Source organism: Lissotriton vulgaris, chromosome 7 (genome assembly GCF_964263255.1).
Source record: "Lissotriton vulgaris chromosome 7, aLisVul1.2, whole genome shotgun sequence".
Taxonomy (NCBI): Eukaryota; Metazoa; Chordata; class Amphibia; order Caudata; family Salamandridae; genus Lissotriton; species Lissotriton vulgaris.
In genome coordinates, this window is record NC_141695.1 from 451548602 (window position 1) to 451571923 (window position 23322).

A 23322-nucleotide genomic window follows, 5' to 3' on the forward strand; every position below is an offset into this window, starting at 1 on the left:
GATTATGAACTGGGGAGAGAATGACCACTGCTGTTCCAACGGGCTCAAAGAATATATCTGAGCCGGGGTGAGACCGTAATGCCTAAAATAGGGGCAGTGCCTGTTCAGCCACCACCGTAGGGATTATGATGTCTCTTACTGTCTGCCTGTCTATGGCGATCCAATGCCATTGAAAAGCAGATGGAAAGTGTTGTAACCTATTCCCCCGCCATGTTTCACCTCCCTTCTTTTCCTTTTGGTATGCTTCCCCCCCCCCCCTTTCCTGCCACCTGGAATGTTCAGGGAATTCATGTTGGAAAGTTGGGGAATGTGTTTGTCAGAGGACAGTGGATGACCAGAATAAAGGTGTCTACTTACATTACTGGCGTCATCATGATTATTGTATCTTTTCTATGATGGCGACGAGGATGGGATCCGTACACACGTGTGCAAAGCACAATGGATTTTTGAGAGATCAAAGTAATAAATGTTGTTCTTGAGCGCCACAAGTTCTTCAACCATGTGCAAGGGAAGAGTTAATCTGTCAAGTGTTATTTAGCAGTTTTAAGAGGTCTCACCCAACTGTGTGACTTTGGCGAACTCAACAACTCCCTGATAAGAGATCAATTAGTCAGATACACAAGTAGCAGTCAGATACAGGAAAAATTATTAGCCAAAAATCCTACACTGGAAGAAGCAAGTTCCCTAGCTCAAGATGTTGAACACACGACTAAATATTTGAAAGAAATGAAAGTAACTGAAGAGGTAGTTGCCTCTGTACACGTGAAAGATTCAAACAGTAATATTTTTAAAGTAAAAAACAAAGGGTAACCCTACAACAAACCTATGAGAGAACACCCTGAACTAAAATGCTACAGATGTGGTAGCAATAACCATTTGGCAAAGAGCCCACACTGTTCTGCCCATAAAGTCATTTGCAAGAAATGCAACAGGAGAGGCCATTTAGCCAGAGTTTGTAGGGATGGAGACAACAGCCAAGTCAAAACAGTAAATGTTGAGAGCGCACAACCCCAGAAATGTGTATTTCAAGTGAAAAGTGTAAGCAGTTATACCAGACTAGGATACCCCAAATGTAAAGTGCCACTCAATAACAAAACCGTTGAAATGTTTGCAGACTCTTGTTCACCCTTTACCTTGTTAAATATTGAGGACTATAAAAGATTTTTGGGAGATCAAAGTGCCGAAATCACAAAACCTGACATTTCGCCCAAAGGCTACATCAAAGATCCCATTCCCCTGGTAGGTATGATGGAAGCCCAAATAAATTTTAAAGGAAGGTCCACTGTAGGTAAAGTGTATGTGGTAAGAGTAGGGTCCAATCTTCTAGGTTGGCAACACCAGAAGGAATTGGGAATTATACTCGACCCCAACAATAGAGATCAAGTTATTCTGGTGGAAGATTCTGAATGGGACAAGACAACATGTGATGAATTTCTGAGTCTTTTCACAGATGAACTGGGACTTTAGAGAAGCTTTCAACACAAAATATAAGTCAAACAAGGAGCAAAACCAGTGGTCCACAAAACCCGCCCTGTTCCCATTCTAATGAGACAGCCCCTTAAGAATGAGCTAGGCAGGTTGTGTATTGGGCGTCATACAACCCATAGACTCATCTGAGTTGTTGGCACCCATAGTCATAGCTTCCAAGGCTAATGGGGAAGGCATCTGTATTGGCTTGCGCAGTCTTAACGATAACATTTGGGTCGAGAGATTTGCCCTCCCCAATATTAATGAAATGTTGAGCACCATGGGGAAAGCTAAGTTCTTGTCTGTCATCGATTTGTCCATGGCATAACATCAAGTAGAACTACACCCTGAGTGAAGACCCCTAACTGCGTTCTCTTCCCCCTCTTAACGATAACATTTGGGTCGAGAGACTTCCCCTCCCCAATAGTAATGAAATGTTGAGCACCATGGGGAAAGCTAAGTTCTTGTCTGTCATCGATTTGTCCATGGCATTCCATCAAGTAGAACTACACCCTGAGTGAAGACCCCTAACTGCATTTTCTTCCCCCTTTGGAGCGTATATGTTCATCAGGATGCCATTTGGACGTGCTTCAGCTGCCACAGTTTTCCAAAAGATGATTCAGCAAGTGCTTAGTGGAATCCCAAACTCTATGTATTTCCAAGATGACATATTGATCTATGGGATATCTCCCGAAGAACATGATTCTGTTTTCAAAACTGTGTGCAAAAGTCTATCAGAGGCAGGGTTGACGGTGAAACATGACAAATGAAAAATAAAGGTGAATGGAGTAGACTATCTGGGACATACCATCTCACAAGATGGTTTTAGACCAAAACATAGTTTGATTCAACCCATAAGAGATGCCCTGTACCCCACTAACAAGGAGGAACTCAAGTCCTTTTTAGGCCTTATTGAGTATATGGCCAAGTTTGTTCCTCAGTTTTCAAAGAAATGCGATGGAAGAGCTGTTAAAGAAAAAACAGGAATTTCAATGGGAGGAGATGCACTGGGAGATGGTAAAAAATATGAAGCAAGAAATCATTGAGTCACCTGCCCTAGGATGTTTTGACTACAGGGAGAAAACTATACTAAGCACTTATGCTTCCAACAAAGGCCTAGGGGCAACATTATCACAAAAAGGGGAGGGTGGCGAGACCATCATAGCCATCACATCTCAAGCCTTAAGGCAGACATAACGTAACTACTCTGTAATTGAGAGGGAAGCCTTGACGTGCTATTGGGACATTAACCATTTTAAATTCTTTCTATGGGGTACCAAGTTCACTGTCCGCATGGAGCTTAAACCCTTAACATTCATGTTTTCACCTAAACAAGTACATTTCTATTCTCCAAGGATAGCCAAGTGGGTTCTGGGTCTAGATAACTATTGCTTTAGAATTGAGTACTTGCAAGGACAAGAAAATGTGGTAGAAGATTACTTATCGAGATCTCCCCTTAACACTAACTATCACGAAGATCTTTTGGATGCTCCCATCCTAGCCATCCAATTACTGTCTCTCAGCAAGGAGGAATGGGAGGAAGAGATGAGAAAGGACAGTAAACTGAACTCTCTTAAAAAGTTAATAGTCAATGGTTGGCCAGAAAGATGCAGTGAAGTGGTGACGATATGAAAGATTTTTGCAAAGTAAGACACAAATTAACCATCATTGACGATAAAGTGTATAACAATAAGAAAATAGACCCACCTTCTGATCTCAGGAACAAAATATTAGACCTGGACCATGAAGGGCACTTAGGGAGAAGCATCACAAAAAACAAAGTGAGAAACAATTTCTGGTTCCCCAAGATGGACTCAATGGTGGAGGTGAAAGTCAAAGAATGCATCGTCTGTGCAAGAAGTGACAAAACGAAGATCCTATGAAAAGTTCCCTTGACTCCAGTGGAGGTACCCATAGTGCCATGGACGAAACTGGCCATGGACATAATTGGCCCTATGGAAACATTGGGATCCCTAAAGAGATTTATGTCCGTCTTGGTTTACTACACCTCACGCTGGGTAAATGTTAGATTCAAATCCCAGACAACAACTAGCAGTCTCGTCACATTTCTAAAATCTGTCTTTTCAAATGAAGGTATACCATCAGTTCTTGTACCTGACAACGGGGTGCAGTTTACATCCGAAGAGATGAAGAAGTTTCTTGGGGAATTAAACATCAAGCATGAGAAAACTTCACTCTACTGCCCAAAAGCCAATGGATTAGCGGAAAGAACGAACTGCATAATAGAAGAACATTTACAACTAGCCATCACTAACGGCCACAATACAGAAAATTCTCTCAGAGAATGCACATGGGCTTACCACACCGCACCTGATCTCATCACAAGAATTTCCCCTTTTGTGGCACAAAGAGGGAGAGAGCCAAGTACAAAAATGAACCCTCTCTGGCTGGAAGGTGGAAAGGAAGTAGAACACAACCATAGGGAAAGTCAAAGGAAAATCCAGCAACACCAAGCTAATTACAAAAGTTGGTATGACCAAAGACATGGGGTAAAAGGACATACCCTCAGAATCAACAATTCGGTTATGGTAAGGAAACCAACCCATGTCCAGGCTGGGCACAACAAATCCTATTCCTCAACGATTAAGTAAAATAGGCAGAATGTGGTACGCCTTGAGAATGGACAGACTTGGAGTGGGGACAGACTTGTAAATGCTGATTAGTGTAACTGTTTCAGTCCACAGGCTCATGCTGTTTTGTTCATCCCTCCTTTTTTTGGGAGATGTGTTGTAACCTATTCCCCGCCATGTTTCACCTCCCTTCTTTTCCTTTTGGTATGCTCCACCTCCCCCCCTCTTTTCCTGCCACTTGGAGCGTTCAGTGAGTTCATGTTGGAATGTTGGGGATTGTGTTTGTCAGAGGAGAGTGGATGACCAGAATAAAGGTGTTTACTTACATTACAGGCGTCGTCATGATTATTGTATCTTTTTCACAGAAAGGTATTCAGGGGCCCCTAGCAAGTCCCCTGTCCCCTCTGGGCCTTTGCTATAGGGGCTGTGCCCCCCAACATCCATGCACCATGTGGCAGGCACAGCATGGTTCCTGCCACAAGGTTTATGCATGTTTGAAAACATCCAGTTTTCAGTTACAGCATGGGCTGTGGCCTTTTCCGGCTGCTGCACAAGTTGTAATGGAAAAATGGATGTTTCCTAATTCAGCAGGTATAACCGCTGACTTAAAGTCGGGCGGATTCCATCCCACTATGGAGTCCGTCATATGCCTGTCCGACCGACATTGTAATGGGCCCCTCAGAGTTTGGTGGTTGAAGGACATCCATCCAAACTTGGAAGCTATCACATCCCTCCTGTGTACAGTGTTTATGTTTGTGCTGTAAAGCAGTAGACTGTATTTTTTTCTCAAGTCAATTTCACTGTACTGTGTTATTTAAATGGATTTTGGACTATGCTCTATGGTACTCAATCTGTGAATGTCCATATATTAGTACAGTTGCTCTAAGTAACATGTCTTAAAAGGTTCCATGGTAGGTGCAGAGCGAACAAACAATCAAAAATATATTATGGAGGATCTGCAAAAATTATTTATTCACCAAGGCCACGAAATTTACCCTAGGAAAATTGTGTGTGTGTGTGCATAACTGGAAAATTGCCAAAACGAATCTCACCAAAGAACAATGGATCTGCTGCAGTGCATGCACAATTCTCAGTGCGTGTGCACTGGTCACCTCCAAGTCTTTTCCTGTGGTCACCAATTTAGCAAAATGCCATTGGTGGTAGAAGTAACATCTCATTCCTTTGGGCCAATGATGACATCTTGCGAAGTGACATCACATTGAGTGAGTTTAAGGGTAGATCTGCCTTTCTATCGGTGTGTGGTTCGGTGATCCCTGGACTAATGCACCATATTGTAAATTATGAAGAAGGTATGTGAAAGACATACTCACTCTGGCCTTCATCCTGCAAACACTTTACCCTCATTTTTACTTAGAAAATAATGTGTGTTTTGTGGTGACCTTCAAATGGTTATCCACGAGGTCAAAGTTCAAATTGAACCTACAATTCAATACAAGAGCGATCCTCATTACAGATCACAAACAGAGGGAGTTGTGAGAAGTGTCCTGTTAGGAAAATGCATAAATCAACAAGCAATCACTTAATACATTACACAGATTAAAGTAAAGGCAACAGTTGGTGGTCCAAGCACAAGACAGTTAGAGACATACTTTATGAATAGTGCTCCCAGTATTCTGTTTTTACTGATTTTCACAGATAATTACAGACAGAACATAAAGTTTTCTGTCTGTATTTATTTTTAAAAGCCAAAAAATACAGAAAATTGTGTGTCTTGTGAGTGACTTCCGACGCTGTCCTTCATGAATGCCAAGTCAACATCTGAGCAGATAGCCAGCATGGGGAGTTAGAAAACAGAATGAGATTTCCTTAAATGTAGGCATAAGTTGACATATATTTGCATATATTGCTTATATATACATGCGGATATAATAGTGTTCTTCTGTAAAGGCCGCCTAGTTTGCTACAATCAACAGGCATCAAAGTATGACTGAATATTTATCAGTTAAATACATTTGGAAATTCACCATGTTACCACTCCATTCAATCTTAAAACACAAACAAAATATGGATAAATATCAATTATCTGGCCAAAAAATAACGGGAATAAATACAGACGGAAGTGTTGAAAAAAGTAAATACCATAAAACTGGGAGCCCTATTTATAATATACATTTATGGCATTGCAATGAGCACTTATTTAAAAACAAGCGGCGTGGTTGGCCTCATAGCAGCTCAATATATTACAGTGTAATACCTCTGCACCCAGTGGGTTGCTTAATTGAAAAATGCAGTGCAATTTCCTAAGCACAATATATTAGCTCTCTAGTGGCCCTCATTTGAATTGTTAATGTGGTTGCCTTTTCAGAAACTAGTGATCCGTTCCACTTTTTATATGGCACTGCAGAGAATGCAAATTGCAGTGCTCAGCTCCCAAACATATGCCACAATGTCTGAGCTCCTTTGTTTTCCAAAGTCATGTGTTATGTGTCAGAGTGACTTTTAGAGCTCATACAGTTACCCCTAGGTGACAAAGCGCTAGCTCTGAATGAGAAAACATGAAACCCTATCTATGGTTCTTTAGTTAGGAAATAGCCAAGGGGCTTATGTAAAAGCCCCTTGAGTCTCTGGGGCATCACTTTTAAAATGGGAAAGGGCTTGTAAATATGCTCCCATGTTTTTAATGCCTTCCAGAACATAAATATATTTAGAATGACCCTGATGTGTGGATTTTTCATGTGATTAATTATCTTTCCTATAGATCCAAACTTTTCCCAGCCCTGACATATGTCCTCCTTGGCATCCAGGGAAAATCCTTGATCAGATCCAATGCAATGCACATAGAACATTGATTCAATTTCATGAAGAGCTCTTCCGGAGCTCAAGGTCGCACTGAGCTCGGACTCCTATGACAGGACCTGGCCTGCAATGCATATTTCTTAAGGTACTGCTGTCATCTAATAATCAATTCTATGCAGGCGCTTTAAAACATATCATCAAGCAGCATATAGACACAGGGCCTCATTTATGAAAACTGTTGCATCGCTGCAACAAAACAGCAATGCAACAGGTTTCACTGCGCTCTCCTTGCGACATGATGGAAGCGCCGTATAGAAAGTACACTATCCATGTCGTAAGAAAAGACAGATACGTCAGGTATCCTGAGTTATCTGTCGGCGCAAATGTCAAGCGTTGCTGAAGTTGTTTCGCAAGCATGACAGAACTCCAGCAACGTTTTGGGGGAGGTCTATCCTTAATGCACTGCATCACCCTTATATCAGCCATGAGGCAGGCGTAAGGTTTTGATGCAATGGTGTCCTAGTAGTGGTGCATTGAAATCTTGTAGATTTCAATGCGCCACTTTTACAAGGCTTCTTGCAGGGGAATGACCGCCCTGCATACATTATACCTGACGCAGGTATATTGTGGCGCAGAGGTTTACAAGGTGAGACATCTGCCTAAATGCGTCACTTTGTAAACATGGTGCAATGTGGTGCATTGTTTATGCCACCACTGCGTCACGAAAAGTGGCGCAACAGCAGTGCAAAAATGTTGCATGGGCTCAAAAATAAGCCCCAGAGAATCTAACAAAAGGCATCTATGGTCCAGTTATTTGGAGGAGGCTGAACAAGCCTTGGAACTGTCCAGTATTTGGGAAAGCAACCCTTCACGATTGACAGTAAAGTCTGCAATCCAAACTCAAATAACTCTGCTGAGCCCTGCTGAAGTCATGTTTAAGCAATCTAAAAGAAATTATCTTTTCTAATAATGGACTCTTTTTACTTGCCACTATTATTTATTTGAGCAGTTCTAAACATCAACAAGACAGAAAATTATTAGAATGATGTTCCCAATCAAAGAATACAGACTCACCTGACGTTTGGAATCTTATGCACATCCACAAGCAGGCTTTGTGACAAATAGCATGCGTCCCTTGCCCACTATTTATGCTGTTGTCCAAAGGGCAATTCTGAGAGATAAATATGCATAAAAAAGATCATGCTTGAAAACATATTGACTAGATGCACTGACCATCTTTTTGACAAATTGTCTAGCTGTCAATCTTTTTAAAACCAAATAGATTTCTGAACTTTGTCGCTATACAAAATGTTTAGAATCCTTCTTTACATTTTTTTACACATGACAATATAAATCTTACATTGTATGTGCTAAATAACTATTCCCTGCAATTGGTGAACTATTATTTTATTATGTTTTTGTAACAATTTTAATTAATCAATTACAATAACTACATTTTCTCTCACCTTATCTTTATCCATTTTTCTCTCATTCTGGTACTTGTAGTCATGTTTGTACCATTATATATTCTGGACTACAAGTCCCAGAGTCTAAAGGAAAAAACCTCAGCTAGATGAGGTATTCATGCGCAGAACCAAGAAACTTGAATACGCTTTACTCTCAGCAAAAAAATATATATTGGGGTGTGGCCAACCATCATAGCCGATCGGACGTGATTCTGACCGGCTCCGTCCCAGGCCCTGCGGATGATCTAATAAAGGGCATGAATATATCAGCACGAATTGCCTTCTGGAAGGCGCAGGAGGAGTCAGGGGCTCAAGAAGGCAGTTTTGAGCCCCCAGGTGACGTCAGAATATCGGTGTAGGAGTCTGCATGAGAGGCGACTGAACCTCTCTTGCCTCTTTCTGCACTTCACTTGCCTCATTTTGCACCCCTATTACAGCAACTCAGTTGTCTTGTCTCTTTTATCACTTTTCTTGCTTCTTTCTACACCTCTGTTGCTTCTTTCGGCACTTCTCTTTCCTCTCTCTTCACTTCTCTTGCCTGTTTCTGCATCTCTATTCCCTCTTTCTGCATCTCCCTTACCTCTTTCTATACCCCACTTGCCAATTTCTGCAGCCCTCTTCCTCTTTCTGTACCTCTCTTGCCTCTATGTGCAGCCCTGTTCCTCTTTCTGCACCACCCCTGCCTGTTTCTGTACCTCTCTTGCCTCTTTATCAACTCTCTTACCTCTTTGTGCATCCCTCTTGACTCTTTCTGCAACCCTCCTGCCTCTTTCTGCACCTCCGTTGGTTCTTTGTGCACTTCTATTGCTTTTTTCTGTACCTCTCTTGCTTTTTTCTGCACTACTCTTACCTCTTTCTGCACCCCTCTTCCTGCACCACTCTTGGCTCTTTCTGCAATGCTCTTGAATCCTTATGCACCACTGTTGCTTCTTTCTGTGCTTCTCTTGCCTGTTTCTGATTCACTCTTGCCATTTTCTGCACATCACTTGCATCTTTCTGCACCCCTCTTGCCTCTTTTTGCACTTCTCTTGCCTCTCTCTGCACCTCTTCTGCCAGTTTCTGCACCTCTCGTCCCTCTTTCTTCAATTATCTTACCTTTTTCAACACCTCGGTTGCTTCTTTCTGCCTTTTGTTTGCTTCTTTCTGCACCACTCTTGCTTCTTTCTGTACCCCTCTTGCCTTCTTGCCTCTTTCTATACCCTTCTTCCCTCTTTGTGTACCTCTCATGCTTCTTTCTGCACCCCTCTTGCCTTTTTCTGCACTTCAGTTGGTTCTTGTTGCACTTCTCGTGCTTTTTTCTACACCTCTCTTGCTTCTTGCTGCTCCACTCGTGCCTCTTTCTGAACCCCTCTTTCTGCACCTCTCTTGCCTCCTTCTGCAGTTCTCTTGCCTCCTTCTGCATCTCTAGTGTTTCTTTCTGCACTTCTGTTGCATCTTTCTGCATCACTCTTGCCATTTTCTGCACCTCACTTGCCTCTTTCTGCACCTCTCTTGCCTCTTTCTTCACTTCTTTTGCCTCTTTCAGCACCTCGCGTGCCGCTTTCTGTACTTCCCTTGCTTGTTTCTGCACTTCTCTGGCCTCTTTGTGGACCTCCCTTAGCTCTTTCTATGCCCCTCTTGCCTATTTTAGCACCCCTCCTACCTCTTTCTGTACCTCTCTTGCCTCTTTCTGCACCCCTGTTCCTTCTTTCTGTACCTGTCCTGCCTGTTTCTGCACCTCTCTTGCCTCTTTCTGTACTTCTCTGACCTCTTTCTGCTCTTCTGTTGCTTCTTTCCGCACTTCTTTTGCTTATTTCTGCACTTCTCTTGCTTCTTTCTACACCCCTCTTGCCTATGTTTGCACCACTCCTCCCTCTTTCTGTACCTCTCTTGCCTCTTTCTGCACCCCTGTTCCTTCTTTCTGTACCTCTCTTGCCTCTTTCTGTACTTCTATAACCTCTTTCCGCTCTTCTGTTGCTTCTTTCTGCACTTCTTTTGCTTCTTTCTGCACCTCTCTGGCTTCTTTCTACTCCCCTGTGGCATATTTTTGCACCATTCCTCCCTCTTCCTGTACCTCTCTTGCCTCTTTCCGCACCCCTGTTCCTTCTTTCTGTACCTGTCCTGCCTGTTTCTGCACCTCTCTTGCCTCTTTCTGTACTTCTATAACCTCTTTCTGTTCTTCTGTTGCTTCTTTCTGCACTTCTTTTGCTTCTTTCTGCACCTCTATTGCTTTTTTCTGCACCCCTCTTGCCTCTTTCTGCACCCTTCTTCCCTCTTTGTGCACCTTTCTCCCCTCATTCTGCACCCCTCTTGCCTCTTTCAGCATCACTCTTGCCATTTTCTGCATCTCACTTGCCTCTTTATTCACCCCTCTTGCCTCTTTCTGCACTTCTCTTGCCTCTTTCTGCACCTCACGTGCCTCTTTCTGCACTTCCCTTGTGTGTTTCTGCACCTCTCTGGCCTCTTTATGGACCTCACTTAGCTCTTTCTACACCCCTGTGGCCTATTTCTGCACCACTCTTCCCTCTTTCTGTACCTCTCTTGCCTCTTTCTGCACCCCTGTTCCCCCTTTCTGTACCTGTCCTGCCCGTTTTTGCACCTCTCTTGCCCATTTCTGTACTTCTCTTACCTCTTTCTGCTCTTCTTTCGCTTCTTTCTGCACTTCTTGTTTCTTTCTGCACATCTCTTGCTTCTTTCTGCACCCCTCTTGCCTCTTTCTGCACCCTTCTTGCCTCTTTGTGCACCTCTCTTGCCTCTGTCTGCACCCCTTTTTCCTTTTTCTACACCTCTCTTTCTTTTGTGCTTTCTGCACTTCTCGTTCTTTTTTCAGCACCTTTCTTGGTACTTTCTGCACCACTCCTGCCTCTTTCTGCACCTCTCTTGTATCTTTCTGCCGTTCTCTTGCCTCTTACTGCACCTCTCTTGCTTCTTTCTGCAGTTCTCCAGCCTCCTTCTGCACGTTTGTTGCTTCTTTCTGCACTTTTCCTGCATCCCGCTTGCCATTTTCTTCACTTAAATTGCCTCTTTCTGCACCTCTCTTCAATCGTTCTGCACTTCTCTTGACTCTGTATGCACCTCACTTCTCTCTTTCAGCACTTCTCTTGCTTTTTTCTTCACCTCTCTTGTTTCTTTCTGTAACTCTCTTGTCTCTTTCATTACTTCTCTGCCTTCTTTCTAAACCTCTGTTACTTCTTTCAGTACTTCTCTTGCCTCTTACTGCACTTCTCTTGCCTGTTTCTGTACCTCTCTTGCCTCTTTCTGTATTGCACTTGCCTCTTTCTGCATACCTCTTGCCTCTTTCTGCACCCCTCTCCCCTCTTTCTGTGCCTCTCTTGTCTCTTTCTGCACCTCTGTTCCCTCTTTCTGTACCTCCTGCCTGTTCCTGCACCTCACTTGCCTCTTTCTGCACTTCTCCTGCTTTTTTCTATACCTCTATAGTTTCTTTCTGCAACACTATTGTCTCTTTCATTACTTCTCTTGCTTCTTTCTACACCTCTGTTGTGTCTTTCAGCACATCTCTTGCCTCTTTCTGCACCACTCTTCCCTCTTTCTGTACCTCTCTTGCCTCTTTCTGCACCTAACTTGCCTCTTTCTGCACTTCTCTTGCTTTTTAGTGCAGCTCTATTGTTTCTCTCTGAAAGTCTCTTGTCTCTTTCATTACTTCTCTTGCTTCTTTCTACACCTCTGTTGCTTCTTTCAGCACTTCTGTTGCCTCTCTCTGCACTTCTCTTGCATGTTTCTTCAATTTTCTTGCCTCTTTCTGCACCTCCCTTGTCTCTTGCTATACCCCTCTTGCCTCTTTCTGTACCCTTGTCCCTCTTTCTCTACCTCTCTTGTCTCTTTCTGCACCCCTGGTCCCTCTCTCTGTATCTCTCCTGCCTGTTTCTGAACATCCCTTGCCTCTTTCAGCTTTTCTCTTGCCTCTTTCTGCACCTCTGTCGCTTCTTTCTGCCCCTCTTATGCTTCTTTCCTCACCTCTCTTGCTTCTTACTGCACATCTCTTCCCTCTTTCCGTACCTCACTTGCCTCTATCTGTACCTCTGTTCCCTCTCTCTGTACCTCTCCTGCCTGTTTCTGAACCTCCCTTGCCTCTTTCAGCTTTTCTCTTGCCTCTTTCTGCACCTCTGTTGCTTCTTTCTGCACTTCTCTTGCCTCTTTCTCCACCCCTCTAGCCGCATTCTGCACCCTTTTAGCTTTTTTCTGCACTTCTCCTGCCTCTTTCTACACTTCTCTTGCTTCTTTCAGTGCTTCTCTCACGTTTTTCTGTACTCAAATGGGAAGTACTAGCTGTCAAGTTTAAAGGTCTGCGTGCTCTCATGACTGAGATATATGTCTACTTGTATACGTATTCTCACATGTGTTATGCATCTGAATAAAAGTGGGCCTCTTAAAGGTGGTTACCTTTTTTCAGTTCTGCTCTGTCATTCAGTTGCACAGGCAGACATACATTATGTGGTGCAAAAGGGACACAAGACCAATGTGAGAATTTTCAAGCCACTTAAGGCCACCTTGTGTGTTCCTGCATGGATTGGTAAATCTAGAGTACCACAAGGTAGTGAAATCGCTGCCTTGCGTTACTCTGCACCAGGGAGGTGTTCCAAAGGTGGAGCATGGGTGTTCCCATGCACCCACCCATGGATTTTGGCCCAATCCAAGATTTAGCTTCAGTGGTAGACCTGTTCATGCATCCAAATGCTATGCCACCCCTTGTATGGCCTAACGAGGAGAAATATATTTCTTTTTTGTTTTTTCTTCTTTCTACATGTGTTACACACAGAGTAAGTGTAAAATGCCTCTCAAGATTCTTTTTGTGCAGATGTCTCTTCCTGTACAAAAACAATCCTGCCTACAATGCAGGCACCCTTGCACCACGGTGCTAGGCAGCTGACACTGTGCCAGTGCTAGGAATGGACAGGAATAAGTTGTATAATGATAAATACAGTGCCTTTGTGCCCTTTCCCAAAGCGGCTTGCTGCATTGCCCTGCATGAAAAAAAAATATATTATTGTGCATTGTTAATTATTAAAATTGATCTACTGAAGTAACTAGAATTCATGTATTTATATTTTAATAGCATTTAAACTTACATTATGTTTAAAAATTAAACAATTTTTAAAAAATACTTTATGTCTTTAAGACATGTTTTATTTTTTACAAATTGTTGTTTACATCAAGTTAGATTTATTTATATTTTTAAGTAATTGAAATATTTAATTAAACATTATTTCCTATGGTTTTTATTCAAAGTTTCCTCCTTCATTATATCTTATAAAAGAATGTTGCAATTCCGGTGGTTGGCTTCTTTTTTTTAGAAGTAACATTTACTTGTATGCTTAGTTCTACCCCCTGTTTCAGGCGAAGGATACATGTAAGTCTACACTTTTAAGTAACTTAACATTCGGATTGTGTGACTAGCCAAAAGTTACTCAAAAAGGAACTTGAATCACCCTTTTTCTTTACCTGACACTGTTCGCTAGTCCGTGTGGCTATTGCTGGCCCTGCCTGTTGCTGTTGGGGTTCCCTGGTGGGACGAGGATCCCAGGGATTTGCCGTTTCCTGCCCCACTGTCACGACCATCATCCTAGGAGAGCACTGCAACTCCCAGGGTGCATCATAGTCACCACAGCTACCGCGAGTGAGGGGGAGGCGTGTCCATAGTGGATAAAGCGCTGTCTCTCCCTCTGCGGCACGGGACGCGTGTGGTACGCAGCCTGGACCAAGGGCGGGCCCGTCTGTGCCCGTCAGAGACTGTAGGACCCTGGGCTGGGCCACCCTATTAAGTTTGTGTGTTGGAAGTAGATTTGTGTAATTTGTGCTTAGTGAGGTTGTCCCGGTTTCAAATTTCATCTGTGCTCGTCTATCGTTATAATGAGGCCCCGTAGATTAAATAAAGGCAAGGGGGTGGTAGGTACCTTGGACGCTTTTCTTCAGACGCCCAATCTGTGCTCATAAACGGCATTAAACTTACAGACCGGAGGATGTCCCTTGAGCCCGTACCCCCTTCCACCAGACTCTCTATGACGCTGGTACTTACAGAACCCTCTGTAATAATTAATAAGGAGGGATCCCCTTCGCGATCTGGTTTACTTCCACACAATGTTGTAGATCAAACATTGAATATTGTTTCCTCATCATCCTCTGATTTAGAGTGCAGTCTTGATAGGCCTATAGTTAACACTGTAGGACAAAAAGCCAATTCCAGGATTGTCTCTGCTGTAGAACCCACTCCGAAAAAAAGGAAGGGTAGGAATCCTCATAAACAGACCAAACCTAGGCAGATACCAAATGGAACATCAGCTAAATCTTCTATCAGCCCCAGTAAATTTAGGGAGGGACAGCCAAATGGTATTAATTCCAATCAGTCAATCACATCTGCTGATGGTTTACATGATGGGAACTTTTGGGGTAGGCTTGAACAATGATGACAACCCTATTGGAACCCATTTTGTTAAAAATGACTACTGTTGAAGCTAAGATAGATAAAGTGGAGGACCTTGTTAGTCAAACACACTCATCTCTCCGACCATACAGTTCTATGGCATGCTCCTGTGCCTTAGTTCATAGAGAGAAACACAAGGGGAGCTAGGCCAAAAGGACAAGTGGAGAGGCTGGGCCTTAGTATGAATGAACACAGCAAAAATTGCCCCAACACCTACATTTACATCCACATTTATGGAAAGTTGAACACGCTGACTGTCGTTATCAACTAGGTATTTTTATTATTACCCCAAAAAATTTTTTAGATTAAACTCTGTTTGTCAGAAACAAAACATTATAAACAGACAGTAACATTGAACATGTATAACATTAAATGATACACTCAATTCAAATAGAGAGGAATACTCATACACCAGTACTAGCTGGTTGTTAAAGAATCTCAAATTCATTGTTTGCTCCTTTTCTAATTTTCCCTTCTTCTCTCTACCTTTTTATGCTTCATTCATTTTTTCCATTTATTTGAATTGAGTGTATCATTTAATGTTATACATGTTCAATGTTACTGTCTGTATCACATTGTTTTTGATTTCGAGGTTTATGACGACATTCAGTTTGCGACACTTTTTTGTGTAGAAAAGTTTATAGACCTTGGTTGAAATTGACAATGTACATATGTCCTTGTCTGTTTATAATGTTTTGTTTCTGACAAACAGAGTTTAATCTAAAAAATTTTTTGGGGTATAAATAAAAATACCTAGTTGATAACGACAGTCAGCGTGTTCAACTTTACATAAATTTGGATGTAAATGTAGGTCGTGGGGCAATTTTTGCTGTGTTCATTCAGTTCATAGAGAGGCAGACACAGGGCCTGGTCATTCAAGTGGTTCCACAAACAAGCGATTACAGGGTGGTAAAAATACAAGAAACATAGACCCTAGTGCAGTAAATATTTCAGTTCTAACTAGACAACCGTCCCCTCAAACAGGAACTTCTATGGTACCTCCAAGTAATGCTTCTGATACATTGAATGTTAGGACACCTGGTCTACATAAGGATGGAGATAGAGGAGGAAAAGGTTTTGGCGATCATCTTGCAACTCTCCTACATCCCTCATGTAATTTAAACTTGCATCCAGAAGCCACTCCATATACAATGGTTTTGTCAAATGTTCCTCCCCTACCCCACAATACTCACGAACATTGGGCTACTTTGAAGAACAAGGCCCTTCATTTCTTGGGTCAGAGAACTGGTTTAGAGCATTCTCTCTTCCAGGAATTTAAAATGGCTGGCAGAATAGGATGGGTGGTGTGGTATTGGGTTCTCCAGGCCTACATACTCTGCAGAATACCCTCTACACCATAAAAGATGTTGGCACGGAAACTAGAAAATGCAAAAGACAAGTTTATTAAGACCCCATGGGGTGGTGGTACATTCCTACAGCACCCTTCGGTAATGCAAAAAGTATCACACCGAACATCGGTGCAAATCTTTCTTTTATACAGTTTTACAGCAATAAAAACATAGGCGGTACACAGTTACAGAGTTTTAGGTACATATATGGTCATTTTTGGAACACAGCCAACTCATGGGAGGGGCTACAACACCACTGGTCAGTTTGGCGAAACATTCCTAAGTGATGACTGGTCAATCTAAACTGCGCATGTGTGAGCTTGACCAATACTAAAAATAGCCTGTTGCTGGGCAAACTCGAGTGGTCAGTGGTACAGAGGAAGGACAAAAGGGCATGCTGACCACGAGGCAAGGCATTCACTAAAATGGCCGCCGATACATACAAAATGGCGTCCAACAACTATAGTCAAGATATGGGAAAATACGTGTAGCAAAGCCTAACGCTAACCCGATCATTGTCAAATTACGACAGACGACCCTTTTAGCGTTTAGCTGAAGCTACCTCATAGTGGACATAATCAGGGTACTCATCTTGAATATCGATAGACATGATTTGTGCTACTTCTTTATGAATCATCTGTTCATGTTTAGCGAATGCTCGTTTGGATGGAATACAAGCAGAAAGGCACATAGAACATAATACAGGGCCACACTGGATACAAAGGCATAAAAAGAATAATATCCCAATTATTACACATAGGATCGTCAACAACTTCCAACCCCAGGTACTGAGTATTGACCAAAACCACCCCGAAAATGTCCATGTACCATTATCAGGATGTATCTCAGCAGCAATTTTATGTAATTTGGATATTGCATCATACACAGAAGGTGAATTATCTGGCACGTATACACAACAACTACTTCCGATAATGCGGCATGCTCCTCCACGATCAGCTAATACTATGTCTAATACCATTCTGTTTTGGAGCGTTACAATTCTGGTAATCTGGAGTTCCTCTGTTCAGTTTCCTAAAGCAAAAGCTGTCTCATTAGCAACAGCTTCTAAAACACGCGTTAACCGTCTTAATTTTCAACTGTTTAAAGCAGCTCCAACAAATGAAAAGGCCTGAATTAAAATCAACATATTGCTGCAATGCAGTATCAGTCTGATCAATGTCTTCAAGGACTAATGTTCTCTTCACCCTATTCAATATGAAATCATGATAGAGGATATAGTTATTATGATACATAGGTGGGGCAATAAACACTGGGGGCAATACAAAGGATATATAACATGTTCCTAACCATCTTATAGGGAGACGGTGATAGCCTTTATTTCCACATATAAAATACGTAAGAGTGGTGTTACTTTCACTTCTGCCTACTGGAATTGTACCTTTATTATGAACAGAGAGATCAGCTTCGGTATCGATAACAGTAATCACATGTGAGCTGGACATATTTACATTTCGTTGATTACTATAAATTCGTGGTGCTGACACGTTATCAGGGCGGTACTCCTCCCATTCAAACTTAGTTCCTTCAGCTTGCGGATAACCATCTCGATCATTAAAGCATATTTTGTTGAGTCGGAAAAGCAGCCCACCTTTCGTTGGCCATCGCAAAGTGAATAGGAGTGTGTACCAGGCATTGCAAGAGCCATTATGGGAAAACGGGAGTGGGATAAGTGGTGTACCCCCTTTCTTTTGATGTCCAGGCAACATCCCACATACCCAGCAGTTCGAAGTGTTAGTCATATTGTGGGTGTGATGCAAAATCTGAATAAAACTGTTGTTCAAATAAGTCTGTCGGTGCCGTTCTTCATGATAGGGCAGAGTAAAATGGAAATGTTCAGATGGAATCGGGGTAGTTGGCAGTAAATGTTCTCGTACTGGCACCACAAGTTCTACTACCCAAGCTATCACAGCTATCACAACAATTGTCAGAACAAATAATACTGCACCAAGAATTCTCTTGTCTCGCACTGCAGAGGATGCCATAGTTCAAAGTTCAAAATGTCTCAAAAACAACTAAAAAACATAAAAATATGAGTGCTGAGCTCCGAGGTAGCCGTTGGTTTCTTCTCCGAGATTCAAGACGGGTGTCGCTACACTTGGCAGAACAGATCCCACCCCTTGATATTCCCGGCTTCCGTTTCACAAACCCCAGAGCGGTAACTCAACCAGTCTCGCACAAAAAAAAAACTGCTTATCGTGGTCGTAAGTTGTATCTCTCTTTTCCAGAAACAGTGTGGTCCAGGAAGGCTCCCTCCGATTCAACAGACATTACAGCTGGGCTCTTCTCCTCGTCCAAGATGTCTCGATAATCAGACAGCACAGTTGGGCTCACCAGATCCGGAGAGACACTCGCACAGCCATACGAGTTGCGAGCAGTACCTGCTCGGGGCCACGCCACCTCGGCTCCAAGCTGATTGTTCTCTCAAAGGACCGGATCATGACATGATCCCCAGGACGAAGATTGTGAGCCTCTCCATTGGAATTGTCGGGGAGCGCTTCTCGAACCTGTTGATGAATAGAAAGTAAATCATTTGTTAATCGTGCCAAATAATCGTTCATCATTATACAAGGCACATCATGTAACAATCGAGGCTTAGGAACTCCCCATATATTCATAGGCCTTCCAAACACCACTTCATAAGGTGTAAGGCCAGTTCGAGAATGGGGCACTGATCTGACAGATAGTAATGCCAATGGCAGGGCATCCGGCCATTTCAAAGACGTGGATGCCACGATCTTTGCTAGCTTTAATTTCGGAGTAGCGTTATACCATTCAACAAGACCTGCTGACTGAGGATGGAACCCAGCATGAAACTTCTGCTGAATTCCTAATCCCTAAATAGAAACAATGAGAGAGATAGGGAAAGCGAGAAACACTCTCCTAGTCCCCAGTTATGGATATCCAACAATATCCATAACTAATATTATCACCATCCATATAACCCTGAAGATACATGCGTTCCAAGCCTCTTTTTGAAATCGGCCCACACCCACCAGGAAGCACGCTGATCAGCGCGAACACTGTTTAAAAGACACTGAGCGTATCGGTGGCATATCTTCGGGGTCCGGTTACGAGGCAGAGCTAGGTGCTACTACGGGTGGTGAGCGCTGAGGGCGTGAGTGCATCTATCTTAATCCAGGGTCACACTACTGCAACCTTATAAGCAAAGTACAACTGATCGCTCCCAATCTCCTGCTTCTTTTTCCTTACAGGATGTGCCAGGGACGCTCCTACCCCCCCTCCCGAGACCCATGGTGCATTTAGCGCCACATTTTAAAGTGAGATGTTATTTTAAGATTATTTTGTACATGATCTGGTCACTGACCCTTGGTCTACTGACCTCTCCATCTGAGAACAACACATTTATTTTTTAACCCCCCCCATCCCATGTTTGTGTATTTTATACACGTTTATAGCACCATTTTTTGCACTCCACTTCCCAGTGTTAATGATATAATCCTCTTCAGGGTTATATGGATGGTGATAATATTAGTGCTGAACAAACAGACACTGGTATGCCACAGTTTGGAGCACGTTGGACAGACTTTTAAACTCATACTCTTTATTGATATTGTGTCTATCTTGTATGTTTTTCTGTGTCTGTCTGTGTTCTTTCCTCTCTACAGGTGCAGATACATCCTAAACCAGGATTTTTGGGACCTTGGACATTGTTCCCCCCCCCCCCCCCCCTTTTTTTGCACTTTTTCACCTTTTTTCGTTTTTCACTTTCACGTCCTCTGGTTAGGGTGGATGATTAGAGAGTCCATACAGCCGGGGTCACACTAGTCCTGATGAATGCCTGGGTAAATTTAAACCACTGAATAGGCTGAAACATGTTGACTGACTTAAGCTACTCTGAATTAACCAATTCATTACCTTTGGCTGTAAATTCAGACACATAAGACCAATTTTAACTGTGTTACAGGGATCTACCAATAAAATATTTTTTGAGATACCCTTTAGACACTTTTACTTTACCTTTTTTCACTGCACACCTTATCACACAACCTGCTCCGCAGTCTCCTGGCGTCGAAGCACACCGAGGAGGCATTCGGCCTCCGAGGTGGGGCCCTATGATGAAGCATGACACTGACCAGGTCAGTGTGTGAGGGCTTTCCTATCCTCCCAAATTGGGCTGGCTAAATAATTTCTTTACATGGCTCCGTCCCTGTGGTTTCTGAGACACATGTACCCTCTCTTCTATTGTTGAATTCCTAATCCCTTCATCACGTATTCCACAATTTTCCCAACAAAATGAGGACCGTTATCGCTCCACAAAAATTTACAAACGCTGTATCGAGGGAAGTACTCTTTGAGCAAAACCTTAGCTGTTGTCAGCGCTGTATTATCCTTCGTGGGGAAGGCCTCAATCTATTTACTGAAAGCACACACCACCACTAAGACATACTTAAGGTTATTACAACGCTCAAGCTGGATGTAATCCATTTGCAGTACTTCAAACGGTGCAGTAGGTGGAACAAACCCTCCTTTCGGAGTATGCGTCCCTTTTGCAGGATTGTGCTGTAAACATATCAAACAGGTCTGCACTACTCTTTTGGCCGTATTGGCAATCTCAGGATGCTCCCAAACTCGCGTTAACAATCGAGTAATTGCAAGAGCTCCAACATGTGCCAATCCGTGTGTCATTTGAACCATCGCTTGCAAGTAAGCTGCAGGCAATTTCCATCTTTCCATATCTTTGCTTCGCCAGCAACCCTCATCATCCAGCACTCCCTCTGCTGCCCAGGTTGCGAGTTCTGCTTCAGACGCTGATTTCTGGATATCTAGTATCTCCTCTCTAGCATCGTGCCATCGCTCAGCCTGTGATTTCACTACATACATTGGCGAGGCAGTTCGTAACATAGCCGTTTCTCTTGCTATGCTATCAGCAAAAGCGTTACCTTGTCTCACTTTGTCAGTGACCTTTTTATGTGCACTGCATTTCATTATCGCCACTTTCTTTGGACAAAGTAACGCGTTCAAGAGATCACGCACTAATTCTCCGTGCATGATATGTACTCCATGCGAAGTCAAAAACCCACGCTCTCTCCAGAGTAGGCCAAAGTCATGCGCTACTCCGAAGGCGTACCGGCTGTCTGTGTAGATGTTCACACATAAGCCAGCACTCAATTCACAGGCTCTTGTCAAGGCTATTAACTCCGCTGCTTGGGCCGATTTCTGTGGTATTCGTGCTGCTTCTACCACTGTCTTAAGTGTCGTGATCGCGGATGCTGCAGAAGTTGTGCCATCTGGCAGCCTTAAACACGATCCATCAACCCACAGTTCCCCATGCACATCTGGAAGTGGCGTATCCTGTAAGTCGGCACGACCCTTTGTTTGTTCTTCGGTCAGGAAAACACAATCAGGGTGTTCTTCCTCTTGGCCCTCAGCAACCGGATACGGCAATAAAGTGGCAGGGTTCAGGGTAGCACATCTCTTTAGTGTGATGTGTGGCGCCAACAGTGTAAGCTCATATCCTGTTAAACGTGCACTCGTGAGATACTGGGTCTTTGTTTGGTTTAACAGAGCATCTACTGCATGAGGAACTAACACTAACAGTTTGTGTGACAAAACTATTCCCTCTCTCTGCCGTATAGCCACTGCTGTTGCTGCAACTGCTCGAAAGCACCCAGGTAATCCTCGTGCTACAGGGTCAAGTATTGCCGAAAAGTATGCGCAGGGCCTCTGCTTATCCCCGTGTGTCTGCACTAACACTGACATTGCACACCCATCTTTCTCATGCACATACAACGTGAAAATCTTTGTGTAATCTGGTGTACCTAACACTGGTGCAGAACAAAGGGCTTGTCTCAATTGTTCAAAAGCAGTCTGACATTCATCTGTTCATTAAAGGGGCATTGGTGTAGTTTTGGACAGAAATGCTAACAAAGGTTTTATAATGTACGAAAACCCCATTATCCACTGTCTACAAAAGGACGTTAAACCTATGAAGGCACGCACATCTCTCTGAGTATGGGGAACCGGCGTATTTAAAATTGCTTGAATTCGATCAGATGTTAATGCACGTCCCTCCTTAGACAAAAGATGACCGAGGTAGGTCACCTTTGGTCTACAATATTGTAACTTTTTCCTAGACACTTTGTGATTATTCTGAGCAAAAAAAGAGAGCAAAGCAAGAGTACTCTCCTCACACTGTGCATATGTGTCTGCAGCTAGTAAAATATCGTCAACATACTGGATGAGAGCTACTCCAGACTGCAAATCAAAGGAATCGAGCTGTCTTTTTGAAGCCTGGCTATAGATGCTAGGACTTTCTGTATAACCTTGAGGAACTCGACAACATCTATACGATTTATTATTTAACGTGAAACCAAATAGATATCTGCTGTCGGGATGGATGGGAATGGAAAAGAAAGCGTTTTTAGGATCAATTACAGAAAACTTGGTAGCAGTGGGTGGAACCAAAGTAAGTAAGGTGGTGATATCAGACACCACCGGGTACTGGGGCACTACAATTTTGTTAATTTCCCTCAAATTAATAATAAATCGATAGACTTTGTCATAAGTGTCTCTCTTTAGAATCAGAAGAATCTGGCTGTTACAGACATTGTAGGGAACTTCCTCCACTACTCCTGCAATAATCAAATCCTGAACAATGTGCATCAGGGCAATTTCACCTTCCCTAGATATTTTATACTGGGGTACACGTGGCAAAGACACTCCCTCCTTAACAGTTATTCGAATAGGCAGGATGAGCATCTGTCCCACATCCGTGTCCGATGTAGCCCATAACGTGTGTGGGAGAGAGGCTAATGCTTCAATCTCTTGCATAGTACATAATCCTCCTACATCTGGATAATTGTCATTCAAAATAACCCGCACTCCTTCAGGAGCGCAGCGTATTGTTGCTCGAAAATATTTAAGCAAATCTATGCCCATAATATTGTCTGGGGTATTCGGCGACAATAAGAATGGGCACGGGCCAAGGAATCTGTCAATGTAAAACGTAAGAGGTTGTGACAATGGGCTAAGTGTTCCATCAAACCCTATGGATGTAATCATTTCGCCAGACAGGGGAGCCCTTGGAACCAAGTTTTTAGACAGAGCACTGCGAGTAGCTCCTGTATCAACCAAAAACTGATCAGTAGAACCCAAAACGCCCGCTGATACATATGGACCTCTTTGATCTACTGGCACTTCAACCGATTCCACACCCCATCCTACGCAATCCTATGCATGCACATAGTCCTGAGACTCCACGTTCTCACCCTCCGATATCTGGTACGGATTCC

The 23322-nt window shown here is 43.0% G+C and overlaps 1 protein-coding gene across 1 annotated transcript in view; it reads right to left on the reverse strand.

The window, feature by feature from the left end:
• Positions 1-23322, reverse strand: part of LOC147701841 (toll-like receptor 12) — a 154148-nt gene that overhangs the window by 3145 nt on the left and 127681 nt on the right. The gene's annotated exons all lie outside the window — the stretch shown is intronic.